The following is a 23,209-nucleotide window of genomic DNA, read 5'->3' on the forward strand; positions in this document are numbered from 1 at the left end:
CTCGCTAAGATTTGTAGGATATAGGCACGACGATCGAATAACGGCAATGCAAGTTCCCTCGTTGCCGCTGGAAAAATATTATTCGCGGGGTAACTGTTTTATCGTTGCCTGAAAAATTCCGGGCAAAAGGATGACTGCCCACCGTCGAGATTCGATTGTCTTACTTCAGCCTTACTTCGCTCCTCTGTATGTGAGACGGTGGCAGAGTGGAAAAGGGGGGCAATTTAAGGGGAGAAACGAAAAGAGGGATGAAATACGATGGGCGAGCACGAACGATAAGAGCACTTCCTTCATGGACCTATGAAAACATAGTTTTCTCTGCTTTCCTACACATACCAACCTTTTCTCTATGACGTACGGGATAGCCATTAATATCGTCCCCGACCGTACATTTACTTCGATACCTTTAGCCAGCAAGAACTCCGCACTCTGTTAATGTTATTTCTATCGAAGCTTTTAGTCTATCTCAAGTACTTTCCTACTTTCACTAAAAAACATACGTATAGGTACCTTACTCTCGCTGTATCACTGTACGGTTAGGCGACCGTTTTTTAACGTCGAGGCAAGCCAATCCCCGAGCATTTTCCCTTCGATATATAGGCAAACAAAGTTTCATACGGTGGAAATGGTCGGTTAGCTCGATACCGGTCTCTACCCCGTTTCGTCTGCACTCGATATACCTTGGTATACGGGTTGATGCAGCGAAGAAGCGGAGATCCGATAAACCTCTTGCAAAAGCACGAAGGCAGCGACAACAAGCTGATATCTACGGATTACGGACACACGCCGTATATACTTTATCCTAGCTTCCTATGTGTACGTATTCACGATAGCGTTCTTCTAGGCATACGCTGTTTCCTTCGCCTAACACACGGCGAACCTGTACACGGACGAAACCTGGTGCCTGGGTCCCTCCAATACACCCACACCAAAGATTCTCTCTTCTCTTTCGTATATACTTTGGTATCTTTAGCCAGGGGAAGGAAGGAGCCTGGAGGAGTTATGAGACGACGGCCATCTTTAGCTAGAGGTATCCTTCCTTCCTTTCTCGTTTCCTTCCTTCTTTTCTTACGGCCGTCCAGGAGAAGCCTCGAGGCTTCCACGAGAAAACGAGGTCGTAGCACCACGAGTCCATGCGCCATAACGTCCTCTATCGTTGAGAGCCATACATCATCATCGTGTTCAACGAGAACCGGGCAGCTCTAAGTGCCTCGAATCGACCTTCGTGCCTCGGTCCTTTTATGCTGGATTCATCCTGGCTTTATCGTGCACCAACTTTGCCACGGTTCATCCTTCGTCCTAGAACTCCACACACCTTTACCTTCTTCTTTTTCTTCTTCTTCTTCTTCTTCTTACATAGCTCTCGCTGAGGGTTGGAAGAACCTCTGTGGTGTCGTACCTTCTCGTTTCTTGATCTTCGGCGTTCGATGCAACGATACGCTCATCTGCCCGCTTGTAGATGTAACTACATACATATGCTTTCACGTACAAACGCATGTACGAAAGTATATCTTCATAAACATTAGGACATTTACTAAGAACCAAAATCAACTTGACAAAACTTGACGAACAAACGAAATTATTTTTTTTTTGTTGTTCTCTATATATATTTCATAAGCCTTATATTTCGATTTTCGGCTATTTAATTCGTCTGAAATTTTCAATTTCGGACTCGAATCAAAAAATTGTACAAACACCAATATACAGTCGTAAATTCGTTATTTTCCTCTAAAACTGCTGCAGGTAATTTCAGATCGTAATTTTGTACGTTTCTTCTACTTGCGTCGAGTATCACACTCTCTGGAAGGATTCTCGAGCTTTCGGATTTAATTAAAGCGTCCGGATTCAATTCGCTTGTTGGCACGTTTGCCTTTGGATCATATCAGGCCGGACGTAATTGTCTAGCTCGCGGAAGCCAAGAAAGGGCTTTACGGTAATTGGGATCGATCTTCGGTGTGGTCTCCCCGGTATTGTTTCTCTTTAATGTATTTGTTATTTAGCTTGGATCGATATTAGGTCCTCATGGATGGGAAATCGGGCTCGATAGATAAGGGCCGGCGGATTAGAGGGTACATTGGTCGTTCGGCACGTCGCTCCTAGCACGCTGCCCGATTGGTGCACACTAATTATACCGGCCGGCGTAATTCCATTAGCGTAATCACATCGCGGGGCGGTAATTGAACGGCTAATTAGATTAATTTAAAATTTCGCTAATTCGAGTGGTCCAATTAGTAGATTATACCAGAAGGGGGGTAATTGCTATACGCGTTTAGCTGTCGAAGAAACCGTTCAAAAATCTGCTCTTGTCGCGCGAATGAGACAAAAAGGAGGAAGATGGCGGAAAGGGGGTAAAAACGAGGTGAGAAGCGTTTGTCTTCTTTCAACGCCGGCTACTTATCTATTAAACCGTCTTCTTGTAGCAATAACGTAAGTACACGGAGCCGGGTTGTCGTACAAGTTCAGCGGGTGGCAGGGTAGAAAGGGCGGGAAAATTGAATTTTGCCGCTGCGTCTCGAGGAAAGTGCGGCGTAAGGAGGACGTGCCACTCCTGCAAGTAATTGACGCTGATTAAAATTCCACGGAGAAGAGCCAGCGTCCCTTTCTCCGTAACGTACGTGTTGAACCGGAAAACCCGATCCCCGACCTTACGGTCGCCCTTTCGGAAACGCTATTATATCACCGGGGATCCTCGCGAAACCTTTGAATTTTCATCTTTCACGCGTGTTCACACATCTAAGTTTGACTACAGCGAAGTAAGAAAAGCGACGATCGCAATTTGATGTGTAAAGCCTTGTTCGAGTTCATCGGTTTATTTGGATTCAAGTGATTCGAAGCTTTTTTGCCAGTGTATGTTACCTACTTGACTTGAAGTATCCTTGCTGGCTTCGTTGTCATTAGTCAAGTCACTTCACTTCAAATTGATCGTGCTCGAGTAGCTTGGAACGATTCTACTAACGTGAACTTATTTCTTTGCTCGAATTAAAATATCCTTTCAAGTTTGAGGAGAAGTTGAGTTTCACCTTTAACTTCTAGTTTTATGCTCACCGATGTAAACCAGATATTTAAGGTATTCGTTTTTTATTAGAATTTGAGACAGAATCGTTTGAATTCAAAAGCCTTGAAATCAAGTAAGAAAACGGATATGTAGCGTGTAACATATAATAATCTGATACGATTAAGTTGTCTATGATGTTTATAATTAATTTCATATTTACAGATGAATTACGATGAGTAACAAACACGATAGCAGAAACATGTCTCGTTTAATATAATTTCATTAGTTAATAAGTTTCTCAGAATGGAGTAGGTTGTTTGGACAGTTTCAGCATTTCTCTGTATACGGATTATGAAGTTAATATGTACGTAGTTGCGTATTTTGCGATGAATATTGCACGTGGTTCAATACTGGCAGCTCTGTGTATCTCGACTGGTTTCATGTCTGTGTATTAATCAAACATGTAAAGGTCTCTATAGTTAACAATAATACGTGTCCCCATCGGGTTTAAAGCATACCACGTTAATGATCTCTGTTAATTGTGCGCCGCTAAGCTTTCAATATTGCAGACTTCATTAATCATTACGTTCTCGGTAATTTAAAAATACGATGATACGTTAAAGTGTGTTTAAAGCAAGCCATCTGAACCCGGAGTTCTGATTACGATTATTGTGATATATTTTTCGCCGATATTAATTAATTCGCCTCAATTTCAAATAATACTCGCTAGGTGACGATCGGTCCACGTAATTGTTAATAACATCGTGTTTAGACCGTTTATACTATTGTTCACAGGTAGATCAATTTGTTATAATAGAATATTAATTTTACTGGATTGTGCAAATTAATAGGAAATTACTAACTGGAAGCACACTGCTTGTTAACTTTTAATGGAATGAATACATTGTAAATTTAAATTATTATTGTAAAATTTCTGTAGTATTGGTAGAATCAAATATGTGCGACTGATCGATGCTGGTATTGGTTATTACGATCAGATCACAGTTCAGAAATGAAACACCCTGAAGATAAACGTAAAACAGCAAACCAGTGTCATACGATCTGATGATTATAAACGTTAATTTTGATATTGCACAATAACTTTAGTATGATCGCGAGCTACAATGATCACAAGGAATAAGATTCTCGTTACAAATCCTTTAATTTCGTAATTAGATTACATTCTGTCACGAATAAACCAAGACACTTTATATATACCGCGTTACAAAAATTCAAGTTGAATCACAGATATTTGCGTAATCAAATATTCCCCTCGAGTAATTCAGCATTACGTAAAAAAATTTTTATAGCAGAAGAAAATCATCAAATTTTACCAACGCCACCTTTCGGAAGTTTTCTGTCGCCCGCTAACTGAATTAATTTCCTTTGCTCGAAACCAATTCCAAACTGTCTATACATCGTTGATCTGTACGTCGTTGAACGCACAACAAGATTGAAGGAAGCGATTACACCAGGCGATGGGAAGAGTCGAGCGAATCGCTGTTGAAATCGCTGGTTGTCAGAGGGTTGCTGTTTTGACTCTCGAGACCTTAGCCCGTGTTCCTAGTTATATGCATAGGTAACAAGTGCATTATCCGGCATAAAATCCGGGATGCATAATGTATCCGGTGTAGGTATCTGTGTCAGCCACTAGCACGTTAAGTTGAGGCTGCGTGTTCGCACATTGCCACTATCGCGGACGCGTGTGTCGGCGTAAGTTTGCATATATTTGCGATACGCGTGTATACGCAGACCTGGTGATGGAGAAACGCATCTCCAGTTCCCCTCTCCTCGAATATAATACATAGCTGGACTTTTATCAAGTCTTAGCTCGTCTTATTTTCGCGAAAGCGTTGTCCTGCTCCTCTTTCTCGTTGTCCTCCCCTTTTCGTCTCGCGGCGGCGGATTATCCGGCTTTCGAAAATACGTCGTACATAAAATATGATGTTGAAATAATATATGGCCCTTTTATCCGGCGTGTAGAAGGATCCCCGTAGCAATGCTCTCCTATTTCCTCGTAGGATTTACTGTTTATTACGATAACCAGGACGCAGGAATATAAAGAACTCCATGAAGGATAGCTTTACCAACCTTGGTGCGTGCTTCGAAAGAAAAATAACCGTGAAAATTTCTGGCCAGGAACAGATTTTCCTACTCATAGGTATACATCGTGCTACTACATTCGCGGTACAGCCGAAGTTAGACAAATTCTACGATAAAAAATAAGATGAAGATGAAGAGTAACAAGATTATGTCGGAGATCTCATTTCCCACGGAAGACCAACTTTGAGCACTTTGGTATGATTATCTGAATTTGCCTAATTACCAACAACAGTGTTCTATGTGCAAGTGTAATGTACAAAGGTAATCCAAAGTCTGATTTTCAAGGAAATCGAATTTGAAAATTTGTTTATTGGTAGACTATGTCGGTTTAATTCTCCACCAACGTATTCGAGTTTCATCTTCTCCAAAATCTTATTCTCCACTTTCCACTTACTTTCGCACGTGAAATAACCTGCTACCGGTCGTCCTTTCCTCTGCCCATTCCGTCGGAAGTTAATTAAATGTACATGTACTTCTCGAAAACGAGGATTCCAGTGTAATTTTGTTATTCTCATCTTATTTTGCCTCATAAAATCTGACTTCACTCGTATCGTGAATTGAAAATGTGTATATATACCATACGATAAATTTTTCTTAGTATCGTTAGTTGGTTGAAAAGTCCAATCGACGTTCGCCAGTATTAAGCAGGCAAAGCGCTTTTGTTTGATAAAAAGAAAGCATGCACCGGTGTAGTTCCAAAATGACCAGAGCAAATCGGGGAAAACGTTAACACCGAGGACAATTGTTAGACGACGTCAGGTATTGTTTCTTCTCTTTCTTTCCCTTTTTCCTTCTCTTTCTTTTTATCCTTTTTGTTCTCGTCGGAAAATTATGGTCGGGTCAACAGAATTTCTCTGCCATTGTTATAGCCGAAAGCTCGTATGGTTAGACTATTGAATCCCCGGTGGATTTTTTTCGCCCGCTTTTTTACCCACTGGAACATTACACAACCCTCTACACACGCGTGTGCTCTCGTGCACACGTGAAAAGGAAAGAGAATGGACGGACCAAAGAATGGGTTCTAATTCTGTTCCTGCTGGAAACGGAGGTGCTGACGACGCCATAATTTGTCAGACCCCCGTAACTACCGATATGTACGCACAATTTCCACGTACAAATTCAAACGTGTGTAGGATGTGTTTACAGGATATCACGTGGTGAATAATGATTCCCTGTTTATCCCTTTTCACGATCAATTCGAATAATTTCTCCATCGAATCCTCTTCTCGCGTTTTCACTCGATTGGATCGTATACACCCTCGCAACGTAAAATTCGCATCGCGAGTTTTTGAATAAATTAATATTCAAAGCGGACGTATTGCGGATATGGCTATTTTGTTTGTCATATATCGAGATATACAGAATGCGATAGAACGTGCGGTACATCTGGACAAGAGATTATTTTACGTTAAAAAATAATTCGAAATTACAATTTCTAGAATCGAAAGTCATGTGTGTATCGATAAATGATATTTCTATGGCAAAATATTTTAACGCCTTAACTTGGAAGCTACATATTCAACTATCCTTATTAGAACATTAACTAATTTTAATCGATCATCATTTTTCCCTGCAACGAAAATATAGACAGATAATTCTCGAACGAGTATCACGCTATAAAATTAGTAATCGCATCTTTTTTTATTGCTCGTTGTATTTATAGCAGTGGCGTTAAGCTACAAACGGCAGTTATGAGTTAACTGTTTGTTTCCCTGCGGATAGACGTTTCATTTTTATCGAGAGCTCGTACCACCCTAGCAAATGTTATACGCGGCCACGATTGTTTTTTAACTGCGAGGTTGTCATCGAGCACAAAACATCGTTACACCATAGCAATGTGCCTGTACAATTCGGAAGCAGCGAACCACGGGGAAACATTTCACTCGATACTAACACTGCTGAATGTTACACGCGCATTCGAAGGAGAACTACTTTCCCCCTGGGAAGTTTCTTCCGCTCGAATCTCGCGTTTCAAATGCAAACGCGTTATTGTTATCGTTATCCTTATTACTGTCGCAACGTCGAAGCAATAGAAGCGAAACCGGGCAAACGTAAAAAAGCGGTATAGGCGAACATGTTAGGGCTCCCTTCTTTTCTTTCTCTCTTCAGAACAAAAAGAAAAGAGAGATCGTTTAACCATTTATATCCTGAATTATGTCCATTCCTAATTTTTACTGCCATTTTTATTCTGCTTATATCTATTTAAAAATTGTTCAAAGTAGTAAGATGGATATGTCGTGATAGTGATAGGAAAGAACGCTTAAGTATATCTAACAATATATATGTCGGAGATGTAGGGACATCGGGCCTTTCTTTTAGAATTTTGGGAAGATCCCCAATACTTTGGTCTAAACTATTTATTATAGCTGTACTTAAATAATAGAACTTAGAAGTAGTTGTTGTGATACGATTTGATTATGTTTGCCCGAGATTTGTGACAGTGGGCTTGGAGTCGAGGTGACACTACTGGTCGCCGAACGTAGCCACGGTCACGGGATGAACGTTTTTACTTAACAGTAGAAGTACCAATATTGAGGGACACACGCTGTATTAACAAACAAGCCCCAGGGCAGGAGCAATGCTGGAGAATTTTGTTGATAACCCCGGTCAATACGCAATTGACAAATGTGATCGTGTCAGTCTTTTATTCTTATGATCATCTTGGAGAGTTTACACGCAACGTCTGGTCAATCAGTCAGAAAGATACCGTGCGTCACAGCTAACGTCACTTTGAGTTTCAAAACATATTCAATTGTACAAAGAGTTATCCCGTTGACCGTGGATTCGTTTGAACTTAAGAACATTGTCTTTACTTTAAGAGTATCTAATAATCACGTTAAATTGTTAAACTCAGTTAAATCAACACTTGTACATATAATCGTAGATATAAACCTCATTGAACAACTACGATGGCTTGTTCTAATGAAGATACGCAACGCGCTCCTAAAACTAACGCCAACCCGACAAACCCGACATATATTTATTATAATATACTCAATATATACACTTTGTACAGAATTCGCAATTATTATTAGTGGTTCGCGATTACAAGTTCGACTACTGGTCGATGTATTTTAATGCGCGATATAAGTTTGGAGGATGATTGCTCAAGATGCCGAGGAACTTGAATCAATTATTGACTCGGACCGATGCGTAACGATTCTGACGACTACAACGACTCTTGTGTAACGAGTCTATGTAACGACTGACTTTCCATCACGATGATGCTGCGAAGGAAAACTATGTTGGGGTGTGTCTAAGGATGCGAGATCATCGGATTCGTTGAGGAAAGCCTTGGTTCGGAAAGTGAGGGAAATGGTTGTTAATTGGCTAATTTTGTGTTGGTAGTTAGAAAAGGATGCTAATTGCCTTTGACAAAAAGTTGCTAGCGGGAAGCATCGTACGCGAAAAAAAGCAGATTTCTCGTGTCTTCCCGTAGTAGGTGATAGACTCAGGGACTGTTAAGAGAGAGACTATTTGTCCCTTTTGGAGAATCTTAGCTAAACAAATCCTAAGATTTATAGCGGGTCCTTAGGCTAGCTGTAAATATTCTATGAGGATGTATCGACATCTGGCAATCATCTTGTCCGAAGAGTAGGGTCTTTGTGTAGCGAGCCACGGGACAAAAACCATTGGAAAGTTTACTGTTGAGTGCCGCTACAGTAGAAACAAAAATCTCTAAGAAATAACATTTTCCAAGTCTCTTTTTAACATAACTTTTATTACTGTTTAAGTGCTTAGTGGTATGATCACCAACAATGTATTAGATCATCCCATAAGTTCGTGCCGTCTTTCGAGCGGTTTTATATATATTAAGATTGTTTACATACCTTTCAGTTTCATGAAAAAATGTAATCCCCCTCTCGTTGTACAACTTCTTCCCATTTTTCTGGTAGGGCCATTATTCCGTCTCGATAAAAGTTCTCTTGTTTTTCTTTAAAATAATTTTCTAAGCTATTTTTGAGAATGTCAATATTTTCAAATTTTTTACCTACTAAAAAGTGTTGGAATGCTCTGAACAGGTGGTAATCAGATGGGGCAATGTCTGGGGAATATGGGGGATGTGGTAAAATTTCCCAATTAAATTCAGAAAATTTTTTTTGTAACGCTTTTCGCGACATGCGGTCTAGCGTTGTCGTGATGGAAGATAACGTTGTTCCTATTCACTAAACGTGGTCGTTTTTCAGCTAGTGCTTCCCTTAATTTTTCTAACTGAGTGCATTTGACATCTCTTGAACTGTCAAACTTCGTGATTTTTCAATAAGATCCCGAATTTTATTTTCGTCTGTCTGAGGAGGACGCCCGGAGCGTTCCTCGTATTCTAAACAGAAATTCCCAGCTCTAAAACGTTGGAACCACTTCCTACAGGTGCGAGATGAAAGCGCATTTTCTCCGTAAACAGCACATATGTTTTTCGTGGCAATTGTTACAGAACTTCCTTTCCGAAATTCATATAACATGAGATGTCAAAAATGGATACGCATTTCATTCATGATTTTTTTACTGTTAGAAGTCACTGTGTTCGCTATATTACGATCTTATACCCACGAAAATCTGCTCTAGTCTGTTCTCGATCAGCTAAGCTCAAGTACATTGGTCCCTTATTGCCGTATGTTTATAAATCGACACATGAAATGTATACACAAAAGTCGGTACGAACTTATGGGATGACCTAATAGATACACATTATTAATTTCATTATTAACATTTATTAATTTTAAACATGTAATCCTTGACGACGTATACTTTAATCCTTGAAGGTCATTTTTAATTTTCTGACAATTGTTTTCTACAAACTAATCTCAAATAGCGTGTATATACGTACGTACTTTTCATTCGCTGCTTCGTTCAAAGACCAAAATGTATTTTAGTTGAGTCGCGCCTCGAGCGCTGATGTCCCCACACAATTCTTGATTTCGTATTGTTTAGACAAGAATTGCGTTTGGACAATCATAGCCTGAGACATTCAATTCCGTGGGGATATTCCGCGTAGCGTTCAGGGACAAGAGAGATTTCTTCGACGTGATTTTCCCCGTGGCAATCCTAGCGTGCCGCACCCTACGTTGAAGGATCGCGGCTGAAAGAAAAAAAGAGAAGGAAGAGAGCATTATATATATTTATTTTAGATTAGTCGTCGTTGACCTAGTTTTCTTCTCGAGCGAGTACTTAGCCCACTTTGTCGCCGTTTCACGTCCTCTTGTTCGCCACGTTATTCGGAAAAAATCTGCGCAGGCATGCACGCCATGCATTTAAAGTTTCCTAGAAATTAGACCATCTCCTGCATGATATGCATGGTTACGATAAAAATTACCACGGGAACGTAATTGGTTTACATCGTCGTTTGTTCTTTTTGTGGAGGATTGGTTTAGTTCTGGTATAACGAAATAACGAAATCAAGTTATTTCCGTCATAATCCGTTAACATATATTTTCAATAAATAACTTGTTATAGACAATAATGCAGTCCACAGGTACAATTTGTATGACTCGTTATAAATACCCGATAACCTCAGAGAAACTTCGTATGTCGCCTCGATGCTTGCTTATACGTCCGTAATCTTTTACTCTGTACACTGAACTCTGTCTTAGCATGACTGCGTCTATTTATTTATATTGGTCGGGGGATAGCCGGAAAATTTGAACTCGGCTGCGTTTGACGATTGTATGTAGCGGTGACATTGTTTTGCTCGGAGTTCATTATTCCTTACAATACTTGTGACCTAACAGTCTTGTTACTCCGAAGCAAAACAACAACAGGATTTGAATTGTCCTGCTCGCGTGCAGCTACATTTTTTTTATTTCTATGCTATTAGGCGTTTCGCATAAAATTTTCCATTTGTCCACAGTTTGATTTACCGGGCTAATGCAGATGTGTATCTTATATTTTATTTAAGCTGCGTCTTATCGTCCATTGAATCATTCAAACGCCAAACTGACCGACTTGATTTTTTCTCAATCGCTGTTACACAATTATTTAATCATAAAATTATTTTCAAAGAAACTACGTCAATTTTATGCCAAGAATTTTTTAATTTAAGACTAATTCTTACAAATCCAGAAAAATCGGAGATACGTGCTTGAAAAAATAAAATCTCATACATTGACTAATTCATGTAACACTTTGGTTGAACGTTATTTCGCAGAATTAAATCGTCGATTCTCATTGATTGGCGACCACCAAGGTCAACAAGAAACTCTGAGTTAAAAACTCTGGTAAATCGCGGGCGTGTGTACGTGCGACTATTTGGATCACCGGTATACGTAATTACATTACTTCGTCTTACTCAATCTTGATCAATCAACTGCTATTCAGAGCAAATTAAGGGGAGTAGTAGGAGGAAAGGCTGCGTCAAAGGACCTATCGCTTCCATTGCCTTCTTCTTCGCTCTTTTCCCCTTTTTTCTCCTTTTTTCCCTTCACCCTTCTCCCCCGCCCGATCCCCCTTTCCACTTCGCATCTCAATAACGTCGAGTGGCGTTCAATCATACACGCATTCTGTACGGTTATTACGCGCTCCGCGGCGTGTCTCCAGGGATCGGTAATGCGAAACAATGTTACCCTAATTGGCCGTGGTACGAAATTACACAGTCGATTTGTCAACGCTCGTGGAAATTCGGCTAAAATTCAGAACACTGGAAATCACGTTCCTCTCTTGGTTTAATTTTCCATAAAAAATTTGATAGCGTAACGAGGCAGCGTTCTCGAGATCATTTCCGTTGGCCGTTTTGTTTTTCCCCGTAATGACCCTCTTTTGTATTCATAGACGACACAACGAGAAAGCCAACGACGCGAGTCACGAGGACATCTACGAGAGAAGAGCACGAGGGAAACTGCTTCCGAGACAATTGATCGACGACGAGTAAGAGGATGCAACCGTGAAGGACGGTATCCATTTGTTGCGTATCGGTGTAGGGCAAGTGTTGCACACTTGCGATATAAACAACGCGATACAAGCATCATTTTTCGTCGTCACGTCAAAGAAACGATAGGCTAAGATGGAGTTATTTCAGTCAGCCAAGCTTCATCTTAAAATTCAACTTTAAATAATTGAGTTTGTTATATTTTAAGTAAGTTAGTTCTTAATACAATAACGAAGGAATGGGAAAGAACCCTGCGAGTACTTTAGGTTCAGCATGAGAAAATAACTCAAGTAACTCTATGGCGGAGTTAGCTCTACGACGAGTCAAACAATCTGCATCGCCCAAAAACGCTTCATAACTAAATTTGATCACTCTATCAGGCAAATTGTTTAGCTTAACTCAAATATCCGAATTCAGAATCAATTTGGAGCGTATCATTTTTCCGTTCCTACGGGCGTGTCTTCCACGTCAGACCTTCTCTTTCCCTTTTAATACGTATATGATGGACAAAATTGTATATCGTTGTACAATGTCTTATCGCTGGATAATGCACACAACGAATATACGCAACGAATGGATACGGAACTCGAGAAGAGTGGAGATGAAGATGGTCGAAGAAGACAGCGAGGAGGCGAGCAGTTGGGTAAGTATTAAGTAGATAGATGAACAGAAAGGGTCGATACGCGAGTGGTGTGGTCGAATGATTAGGTTAGCCGCTTCGGATATAACTTCGTTACTCGCCAAATGAACAGACAAAACCGAACTACCCTAACTCCTTCCCATCCCTCTACCACCCACCTTACATCCTTCTAGTCTGCATATCCAGCACCCCGATAGCACTTTATCCCGATCAAAGACGACGCTGTAGGCTGCCTGCAGATACCCGTTCAATCAATTTCGCTTGATCGTTCCCGCTGTTTCTCGATCAAGACGCCAACGATGAGGAGGAACCAGGCGATCGTGAATACTGCCGATAGTTTCCGAGAGAAATGGGATCTCACGGGAACGGTTTCTCTCGCGGAGCAACGATACGGATGATAAATAGCCTCTCTCTGGTAGCTTGACGAGCGTCAATTTGGATCACCGGATCCTGGTAAATCCTTTCGACGCGAATAACCGGGGATCTTAACCGTGGATCTCGGTGTCTCTTTACGACCGTCGAGCCTAAGCGTGGTTTCCACCTTTCGTAGTTCAATTTTGTCGGAGAAGAGATCACAGTTTTATGATTGCGAGATTAAAGGGCGCGAATGCCGGTCATTGTTAAGCAACAACGTAACGCTTTATCCACAGTAATGAATTAACGACGATGGCAAAGGCTTGGCGATGGAACGTACTGGAGTAGCGCGAATTTTGCAATCGTGCAACTTTGTGAGCCAGGGTAGGTTTACCTTGGAGCGTAGGAATACACGCAATCGTTTCACACGCATACACACATGAAACGTACTCTGAGAGAATCTTTCGCAGAATCAGAAATAGAATAGGATGTCTGTCTAGACTTTTGGGTGGTATACAAGAGGGCTACGTGATATGGGACACAAGATGTACATGTCTCCAGAGCCGAAACAAATAATTTGAGGCGTTTCGAAATAGTACAGGAACGCACAGCATACTCTACAGTCGTACTATGTGTAAATAACACGTAATACTAATAACAGTATATTTAAAAATGTAATTTCCTCGTTATGGATTAAAAACTAAACTAAAATTAGAAAAGAATCCTTTCTCGTGCAAAATGAGTGACGATTCTGCGAATCAAACATTCCATCACTCTGTATATTGGTCAAACGTTAGTGGTGTGAGGATTGCAAAGATCTTTCCCTTCGTGTTCCACTCGGAATATTCCCGTGTGTAACCACGCACGCCACAGTTCCTTCTGTCAGCTGTATCTCGTCTATTGTGCGAACGGTTTCAATCTGAATTGAAAGGTCCCGCGGAATATTTCGAGATATATAAATGGGCCCGGACGTGATTCGCTTTCAATAATTCACAGGCAGATTTTCAATGGTTTCCATCGAGAGATGTGTGCCGATCGGAGAAGGGCAGGGGATGGATCTCTTATTCCGCTTTGGAAAAAGGAGGGAGAAAAGGGCGATCGGGCACGATGTGAAAAGGCAGGGCTCGGATAGTACGGAGGAGAGGTAGAGGAACGCAAGAGAGAGCTGAACTTTTGCGACATCGAGAGGGTGAGCGAAGATGACGATGGTGAAGGAATGAGAGAGGGGGTGGGAAGACCGTCGTGGCATTGATCGGCCACGCCACCGCCACGGTATTCTTGCTCTGGTCTCTCCAGCACCCGATAGATGCCCTCGAGTTTCTGGAACTACATAGAATGTGACAGTATCTGATAGTTATATCAGCCTCTTAAGAGCCAAATTGATTAACTCCATTTTTCTGAATTTTTCAATTTCGTTTAATTAGACACATAATTGCCATTTAATTTCTCAAAAGAAAGGAAACACTTCTTTAAGCTCATTTGTTGAAAGAAAGTCGTATAAATAATCGTGAATGTTGAGAATTGTGGATCTTTGGAGCCGAAATAATGTTATAGGAACACTAAATTTATACTGAGGATTAATATTAAACTAGTAATATATTTATTTTATGGACGATTCTTTATATATTCATCGATACGTACTTGCACGCGTCTCAGCACTTTCTTCCACACACGACTCTTCACCGACTCTTAACCGACTGTTAAGTTTACATTCCTTTGTTTTCGAGACGCTTCGCACACACACATACTTCCGCACACTGATACTCACATACAAGTATCTCTACTACGCAGTTAACTCAGTCCAGCACAGAAAATTACACATATCTCAACAGTGAACGAAAGTTTCATCGTATCATCGACCTTTTGAAAAAACTTCCTGCCTATTGTTTCGGCAAAACAAATGAAATTGTTTTTATAAAAGAGCTTTAATTGACGTTCTCCCGTATCAACCTTCGTATTTGTTTCGGTGTCCAGAATCGATTGTTAGAAGAGGGCGGCTGAATTTTTCACCAGGTCGTGTATTTCTGCCATCATCGAAATCAATTTTTCGCGAAGCAAACGTCGCGAGAACCGAAACGAGAATATCGGATGTCTGGGCGCATGGTCGCTGTTTCCTCACGATAATCGGATCGTTTCTTACCTTACCCCGTGAACCGACAAGACGGACGAAATATACGGGGCACGATAGAGGTCTGAGAGGGTTGCGTTTCCAAGCCATAGACGATTCCTTGATCCATCACGATGATTCTCTATGTCCGATATCGTCGAGTATCTCGGGTGGAAGTGACGTCGTTTGCGGCCCTCTTCGAAAATTCCGCTTGAACTCGTTGGCGACATTCTCGGTAACGAGGGAGAGACATCTTCGGGATATAAAAGGAACTGGCGGAAAAGAAACGTGCCGCGAAAAAAGGGGGTTGAAGCAGGCCTTGTAGATGGAACAAAGGGAACCAAGGGGCGGAGCAGCGGAGATGTTGGATCGCGAAGAAAAAAGCGCTCGTGCTCGGTCGGATCGTTTCTGGTCGATTTTTCAGGAAGAGCCTGAGCTCTGTTGGCCTCTGTGAGGTGTCGTGTAACCGGAAGCAAAGAGGTTGCGGTGACTCCGCTGCGCCACTGTACGTTGGTGGTAGGTTGGGGGCATAAGAAAGGGGGAGGTGGCGCAGAGAGGCGAGAAGAAAGGGGTGACAGTCGGATAGGGAAGTAGGTTTTCTCTGCGGCCAGGTTCCACCAGTTGGAAAACGAAGAAGAAGGAGGACGAGAGAATTGAAGCGTGGAGTTTGCGGCTGGTGGTCTTGGGGGGCGAAGGGAAACGCTTTATAATTGAAAAGCTTCGTTTAAATGGAAACGTTTCTCTCTTTATGCTGCGCGCCATCGTGGAAAGGTAAGAGGCCGCCGACGAGCCGAGTCCCGGATGGTTGGAACCGGGCTGCGCCGGATAAACAAATTTATTAAAGGCATGTCGAGGTTTTGCAGGCAGCCGCGCGCGCCACCGAGTATTTCATTTCGTCCGCATCCGAAAACACGTCGTTTCGCCTCCGAAACTTTCACCCCGTCTCGTGAAATTTTCTGTTACACGCCTGTGCACCCGTACTCCGTACTTTCCTCTGTCCTAGATATGGAATAACGTTGTACGTAGGTTGCTGGCGAAAATTTTTCGCCCTGTTGGACTCGCGTGTGTAATTCTGATATATAGTTTTTGTGCTTGAAGACGAAACTGCGCTTTTGAAAGACGTTTAATGCGTATCATTCTGTAAAAGTCGTAGGCTATTTTGGATACTCATCTTGCATAGCGACAGAAATTATATTTTTTGGAAATATTTCCACGATTCACTGTATAGAAACGAATCTTCGGATGTTCCTTTATTGCGTTAATTTTGTCTCTAGTTTCTTTTCACAATTTCTTTTTAGAAATACTTCGATTAAATATTACAAAACCATATGGGTCGTCTTAGTAATAAAAACGAAGTAAATTTCGTACAATACTGTACCTTTCCTCGTTTTCCGACCTAATTCTACGGATCCTCGCATTCGTGACCCGCCCAAGCACGATCACTTTCCGACCTACCAAGCATCCGCATCTTCCACTTTTGTTTCTTATTGTCATTAAATCTCGATTCATCGTGGTTCTTTGTACCTGACTCAATCATGTTCTCTCCAGTGAAACCTTTGCTGTTCGATCCTGCAGTTTCTTGCAATCGCATTAAGAAAAGGTCGACGAGTTTCAGGCGTACAAAGAGCTGACTTTCTTTCCGCGAACCAGCACGGCAACTAATAAAATCTGTAGAAAATCATCCGCACGATAACCTTTGGAGAAAACGCTGGCAAAAAGAAACAAATCGCGCATAGTATAGGCAAGCGAGAAACGTCCGAGGAAATGAAGGAAAGGATTTTTACGAGGGAATTTGAATGGGTCGTTCGGCAAACGGTGTTTTCGACTGTTGAAATTGAAAAACTGTAGGCGCAGCTCGTGCCAGCTTGGCTGGGGCTTACCTTATGCGCAGCCAAACTGTTGGCCCCGTAAATTGCGCGTTATTGCTTTTATGGTTCCAGAGGATCGAACAGAAGCGGGGTTAAAAAAAGGGGAAGAAGAACGAAAATTGACGAGGAAGAAAGAGAAGACCAGGGTATAGACTTCTAATACAGCCGGGTGATAAAAATTGCGCAGTGTACGTGAAACGCATTCTGTCTGCGGAGCTTCAGCAACGTAACGTTACGCGCAAGTGGCTATCAATTTGTTTTGTATTACAACCGTTCAGGGTTCCTGATAGCGTCTTCTCAAGATCAAATACTTTCGGTGAGCCGCGTGTTGCTCGGGTTTAATTGCATATAAATATTGTTAGGTTACAGACAAGCCGTCAACTTCATTTCGTCCTTAATAATAAAGACGACAGCGTGTAATTATCTACACGAACAAACTAAACTCATACATCAAATATTCTGGTTAGTTGTATGCGGCCGAACGTAAACATATTACGCGAAAGTAGTATTTATAGCACACGTGTAAAGCCTGTAATATATTATTGTTAAAAATCTCGCACGCAAAATACGTGTTCTTCGTGCCACCACATATTTCAAATCCCAGTGTGCATTCTTGGAATCACTCCATATCTGCCATAATCGATACTCCAGCATAAATATTCACTTGCTGAATATTTAATAACTCGTTAATAACTCATCACCCACGCGAATTCTATTACTTGGATAATTTTCACCGAAGCTCCATCGATTCCCTCTTCGAGGACTCGCGTATTACGGTGCTCAAATAAATAACAGGCGCGAATAATTATGAAAATTAGAGATTTCAGTGTGCGATTATTATCGTGGCGCGTATAAGGGGTTTATTATTGTAATCTGCGCGCGTACGGTTATTTTGTATCGGCTGTGGAACTGGATTGCTCATTGAAACGCTAAAATTACGCCTGCAACGGTGCTTAATAAAATCGAGCATTTAGTTATTGTGCCAACAGAGCGACGCCGCTGTTAATTTTCTGCATAAATATCGCCAAGACTTTATTACCGCTCCCATTGCCGATACCAACGGGAATAGTTAATGTCGTTGAACCGCTTCGGTCGTCTCTCACTTTCCCGTTAAAATCCCACCTATATATCACGTTGTTACACATTATCAATTACGTTACCCGTACACGTGTACCGTTATCCGTGTAAACGATGATTAACGCGTCGACGAATATTCTTTGACGCTGAACGCCCATTTATTAAATACTCGTTTGTATGTAGACGCGTTTGTCGCGTGCACCGAGGGCAAAGACCTTGATTGTACAATCTATATGACATACATATACTGATCCACTAAAGTATTCGAACGTTTATCATAGAAAACTTTAACGTCTTCATATCGTGTGTTACGTAAGACATTTCAAATAACGAAATGTTATGAAATAGCAGCTGAAAACATTGACTTGCGTCACTCGTTCCATGAATTAGTAACAATTACTAACAACAAATTTATTTATTTATGGACGCACAGCGGGGTTAGAAATATGTATGAAAATTTACTGAAAAAAAGCTATCTTACTTATAAGAAGCATTAAGGCAAATTACATTTGTGTGAAAGTTTAGTTTGAACTGCAACTTCTATTCGAATCCAGACTGGAGATTAACAAGTACAAATAATGTTTCATCGCAACGATGAATTCATTCAGCCAAGTAATTAGCGAAGAAATCGCAAGTGAGAAGTTTAAAAGATCCATCGCCTATTCTCTCAAACACGTAGACTATAAACAACTTTACTTTCGATACCACGTTTATGGAATCGAACGAGAGAGAATAGAAAAAGACATCTGCAAGGTATCAGAGGAAAAGTGAAGCGATCAACGTTCGTTCGTTTTCTTCGCGACAGTTGCCAAGTACGAACACCGTGCGGATCTTATCGTATTTGCAACTGTTTCAACCTGTTGCCAGTAGAAGGACGGCGTCGCCTGAAAATTTCATCGAAACGTAACCCGGTGTTCCCGGCGGACTCGAATTTCTAAGTTCCCAAGCTTTTGTTCAACTTGCTTTAACGACAAACCGTAACAACCAAGTCTATGTTACGTGGTGCTATGCTGGTTCTATGGATACGCGCTGCTGTATACAACGTACACGCGCATCAATACGTGTATATACGTACGCAACAGCTATATGAACGGATATGCACACTATATATGTATATGCACGGATGGTTGACCGTTATAGGGAAACAGTTGGTACACAGGAAAGGAAATATAGCTATCGACCATATTCGCCATCTAGCTGGCCCCGATCCGTCATACAAATAGGCCAGTTCGAGTACAAGTTATCAGCCATAGCAGGCCCATTTAAATTCACAGGCTGACGAAAATCAATTGAACCGTGAAATAAATTTCTGTATTTCAATCGTGCTTTCATTTTAATAAACAAGCAATTGCGTTATTTTAAGAAGATGTCTGACATAACATTGAAACGAGAAATTATGAATACCGATAAGAATTCTTTTATATTTTCTTCGATTTTGATATTATTGAGATATGTATAATTATATGTGCTAGATTAGATTGACCGCGTAGTAGTGATACATGTATGTTAATATGAGTGCGTGGAAGTATGTGTGTGCGCGGCGTCTCGAAAACAAAGGAATATAAACTGTTCAGTTAACAGTCTGGTATGGAAGAAGGTGAGACGCGTGCAAGTATGTATCGATAAATATCTTTGAAATCGTTTATCATAATATAATATATATTTAATATAAATGCTAAGTGTAAATTTAATGTTCCTATACCATTATTTCGGCAATTAAGATCCAAAATTTTTAACAGATACAATTGATATTTTTTAATGTTTGAAGAAATTGGAAAAAGAGTGCATACTTATTGTAATATATAGCAAGTATTTATGAGAAGTATCTATAATTTTATTTAATAATTCGACGTCAAATATTCCTTCCATATTTGAGAATGAAGCTATCCAAGAATATTTATTGACAGTTTTCGAGAAGCTAGTAGATAAAATTTTCCTAATAATTTTCCGATAAAAATTTCCTAATGCAAGATACTACATACTTATTACTACAGTGTATATATATATATATTTAATGGAAAATTAAGGACCACGAGCACATCTCGATAATCTTGAAACAAAAAGGAGAAAAAGAGAAAGATAAAGGTATTTCACCTGAAAATCCCAACCGCTAGTTACGATTTCGTTCTTCTCTTCAATTAGTCTGTCTTCGATAACTCCGTTTGTCTCGGTTACACATTTCCGGAATAAGCTTTCACACTGGTGCAGACAATGCAAGAGAACGCAAGCTGTAAAACAGTCAGGTATCAATTAAGTTGGCTTCTGTTTGCGGGAAATGAGACAATTTGCAAAATGTTGGAAGTACGGATCGGTCTAGCGGACGAGAAAAAGGAAATCGAGAGGGAAAAGAGAAGGCGAACCCTCTGCGTGCAGACCCTCGTGACAGAGTCGACACGAGGGTCTTTAGGAGACCCGCTACTGACAGACTTCCGTGTTTCCATCAGAAATCTTACAAGCCTGGAAACGTTGTTGCTACCGCTGCCCGACAATAAGCAATTATTGCTTGTACGCGACGCACAGTCGGCTAAACATTATTCGTTTTCTCGAATTTCTCCAATGCCCGTTTTTTCTTAACACGTTTACTGCACACTATGTATTTTGCAATGGGAGTCGCGACGTCGAAATATGCTATTTCATAATATTCAATTCTCGCTGATTATTATATCGTATGTTGGTGTTATCCAAACGATTTACATCGTCGAAAATTTTCTTGTTCACGAAATCTATCTTATTTTAATTATGCAACAAAATTGGCCAACGTGGTGTCACTCAATGGGTTAATTTACGACGACAAGCGCGCTCGTACGGTCTATGTCGCCCTTTCTTCTTCTTTCCATCACCACGATTGGATCCGTGGAGTCGATGTTTAAGTTGCGATCTACCTTGCGCGAGACTCGCCCCGTCGATTTAATTTCGACTGAATTACCGCGGGGTTAATTGAGAAACTTAAATAACTGAACGCAAACCGAAATGGAACTTGGATATTCGAATTCCGCTGTGTGTGAAGCTGCCTCGGTTTGTCAATGGTGCTTTGATGTATACTTGATGGAAGTGTCGACAAACAGCTGCACCGTCGCGTCTGCAGGGAATTTCGGCTATATCACAGATTCCAGAGTACATATAGCGTTCGATTAAAAAGTTTCCGGGCATTATTTATAAGAGACGGCAGAAATCTGATATTTAATGACGTTTTCGTCTCCTTCATACGAATCTTTCGTAAAAGCAATGGACATATTGTGTTGGCAACTAAGCGATTGCGGATTTTGTCATTAGGTGGCAATGACAAAATTTGTTAATCCAATAGTATGAACATAACAAGTCTACTTTTAACATAGTCGAGAGGAGGGAAACAAGCGGTCATACAAGAAAATTCCAAAAGCAAATGCAAACGTGGTTTCCATGTAAAATTGGTCGATAATATATCGAACTTTAAAATTCCTCTCCCATCAGTTATTATATTTTTCATCGCGTCTTACATTACCATTATCACGATTCATCACACATAAATTGCTGAATTTTCCAATCGGTAACGAAACGACGATATTAATTTTTATGCTAACCAATCGAAGACCTTCTTACTGCCTTAAGAAGGCATGGCATCGGTTTTCGAATCGAAGGATATTCCTAGAGTTGAAAGTGCTTGCACAGCAAACAGCCGCGATTATTTTTCTTTTGGAGGCCCGCAATGGAATATGGCGTCGGCGAATTCACCGCTCTTCCGTCTATTTTACCTAAACCGAATGATTTTTCCTGATAGTTCGAACGTCGACTGCATTATCGAGAGGGGTACTCGGCCAGGAATGCAATCACCTGTAATTTCTCACACCGCTCTTTGGTCTCCAGGGGGAGATTCGATCGATAGGGGCAATGTGTTTACGGCACCGAGCCGCGTCTGATGCACCCGATGCGATTCTCGTTAAAGCCGTATGTCCCTGCTGGCAGCTCGGTGAGTTCTGCATGCGAACCTGCCGGAATCAGCCACGGCCCGGCTATGTTTCATGCTCGTAATGCCACAAATTCACATTAGCGCACGGGACACTGCCATTCTGCGACCTGTGCGCGGTTAATTTATTTTCCGCCGCGACGTTAAAGCCGTCGCGAGCCGATTTTTCCCACGAAATTACGCCATCGTTTCGATAATCCCACGAACGGGCTGCGAATCGATCGGGATTTTCATCGACATACAATCGACAGAAGGAAAATTCTCTCCCGATGAATTTATTAGGTGTAAAAAAGGATTTCGTGCTTTGGAGAACGAAAAAAAACCGATTTTTTAGGAGAGCACTTGAAAAACTGCAGGTACTTTAATTGTCGGAGTACCCACCCTCTATTCATATCAATTTTCATCCAGTTTTTGTTCGACGATTCCTGCTGTTCGTGCGATTCCAACTTTTTACCGCCGCTGCGATGTGCTCGGTTTTCGGCTTGAAATTTTCCTTGCGCAATTTCTCATATTACTTTTTTGTATGGTAAGAGTGGAATCGTTTTGTCTACTTCGGCACAGCTTTTGTTGGATTGAAACGTGAACAGAATGCAGTGTTAAGTATACGAGGATTTTATTAAACGTTGTGGTATTCTAGACTATTCTTTGACTTGACTATAGACTTTATACTATTCACTTGACAGGATTATTAAGATTTTACATTTATTCAGACCAGAAGAAGATATATTTCAATATACATAATACGTATGTATTTGATCGGAAAGTATTTTGAAACGTCTACGTGTAGTCGTTGCTTCTTTTTAAATCATGCTTGAGGTAAAAATAAACTAAACCCACACGTATGTATGTACTTGCTAGTATCTCTCAACGGATTAAAGATGAAATATGCTGTAAACACTCGAAAGAACAGAAACATATCTCAATTTAAATTATAGCTATAGGCCGTGAAACTAAGAACAGGAAGAATTATTTTCTATCCTCAATTTCTAAACGAATCAATCAATTTCTTAAATCCACCAGAATGGAACGGTTAATAAAAAGAGAGCAAAGCTGAATATTGATAACAGTCGGTAGAGATTGTTAATGCCGGTAGAATAGTTAGGAAGTAAATCGGTGAATACGTTCAGCGAAGCGAATCGTGATCGAACCGGAGTGTTAATGAATCGTAAATGGAACGTTTGTCTATTCTCAACGCCCCTTTTATACTTCGGGCTTGACCTTGTTTCGAGGACTATACGCAACGATGACGGAAGTTCAGAATTC

The 23,209-nt window shown here is 40.9% G+C and overlaps 1 long non-coding RNA gene across 2 annotated transcripts in view; it reads left to right on the forward strand.

Annotated features, from left to right (window-relative positions):
* LOC138179048 (uncharacterized) overlaps window positions 1-23,209 on the forward strand; it is a 227,298-nt gene that overhangs the window by 31,089 nt on the left and 173,000 nt on the right. For both annotated transcript variants that reach the window (XR_011172914.1, XR_011172913.1), the window contains exon 2: window positions 11,861-12,600. This is a non-coding gene — a long non-coding RNA (uncharacterized LOC138179048). The remainder of the gene's footprint in view (window positions 1-11,860; window positions 12,601-23,209) is intronic.

This window comes from Bombus flavifrons, chromosome 1 (genome assembly GCF_040668555.2).
Source record: "Bombus flavifrons isolate JBK064 chromosome 1, iyBomFlav1_principal, whole genome shotgun sequence".
Taxonomy (NCBI): Eukaryota; Metazoa; Arthropoda; class Insecta; order Hymenoptera; family Apidae; genus Bombus; species Bombus flavifrons.